Here is a 1,594-nt window from a genome sequence, read left to right on the forward strand (position 1 = left end):
GGAGGCTCCTGTCTGCTTGGCCCCTGCCTGGCCCTTGTCCTGAAGGGAGGCTGGGGGTTCTGCTGGGAATGCTTCATGATTGGTGTCACTGACATCACATCCACAGACCTGGAGAGAGACAAACACTTCATTCAGTTAGAGCTTGCTGGGGATATACTGCATGTCCACAAGGAATCTCTGAATAACTCAAAGTCATAGGAGGTATTTCTCTTCATATAAAATGAAAGATGCACTACGCAGAAATTGCTCTGCCATTTCCTGATTGCTAAAATTCTAATAGTTTGCCTAATTTCAGTTTATGTGTCAAAATAAGCAAGTATAGTGTATATAATCACTGTACCATGTAAACCGCTGTGAAATATACTTTCCATAATAAAAAATATCGTATTTTCAAATGTTTGAAGCTGGTGTACAAAACTGAAAGTAAAAGATGCAAAAAAAAAAAAGTGAAACCGGGAAGCATAGAAATAGAGCACAAAGAATAGATCTATCGCATCTTAGACTTGCTTTTGATGAGAATAACAGATCTATAACTCACATTTCTTTGTGGATTTTGTCAGGTCGCCCAAAAAAGTTACATATTGCAGCTTTAATTGTGGGAATATTCTCTCATGCTATACTTATACACGTCTTCTCTACATGATGACCAGAAAATAAAAATGTTGATAAACAATATCAAATTGCTCCTGTGGTGCTGTGATCTTGTCAGATCAGACTACATCAGAAATGCAGCTGGTGTTCTCTCACGACTTGTCTCTCTGCAAAAACAAATTCCCCTATTTCTCACAGGAGAACAGTGACCTAATGAAACAAAATAACAGCTTCATAGAGCTTAATAAAACATACAAATAGTTACAAACCCCTAAGCAGCACTTGAACACGGAAACGGGAATGCAATAACTCAGTTAAGTCACAACCCCATTTTGAATGTGCTTTACTGATACTCAGTACTGTGACCTGCCCATGGTCCGGTCTGCCTGTCTGTGTCACTCTGGTGTGTCACTCTGGGACACCTCTGGTGTCTGCATGCTCCCCCATATCCAGCCACCCCCACACCCTCTGGCTCAGAGGGGCCAACCTCTGCACAGCCAACCCCATCCTGCAGGTAGGTTAGGACCAACCCAGGGAACACCTGTGGGAAAGATCACAGGGCAATGTAGTGTCATCAGGACATGTCCACGCAACCACAATAATTAAATTTATTTATTTGACCTTTATTTAACTAGGCAAGTCAGTTAAGAAGAAATTCTTATTTTCAATGACGGCCTAGGAACTGCCTTGTTCAGGGGCAGAACAACATTTTTACCTTTTCAGCTCGGGGATCTTGCAACCTTTCGGTTACTAGTCCAATGCTCTAACCACTAGGCTACTTGCCGCCCCAAATAACAATACAACAGAGGCCAGATAGAGAGACATGGTAGTTTCAAAATGCCAGGATCTGTTTTCAAAAGAAATACTGCAAAAATGAGAGAATGTGGAGTACAGGAATTTCTGCTTGGTATCCTTAGAATCCTTTCCTCCTTTGTATTTGCACTTAATAACAATAAAGAACAAACCTTTAGAGAAATTCTGCCATCTTTTCCAAAGCTCCACT

This window comes from Salvelinus fontinalis, chromosome 12 (genome assembly GCF_029448725.1).
Source record: "Salvelinus fontinalis isolate EN_2023a chromosome 12, ASM2944872v1, whole genome shotgun sequence".
NCBI lineage: Eukaryota > Metazoa > Chordata > Actinopteri > Salmoniformes > Salmonidae > Salvelinus > Salvelinus fontinalis.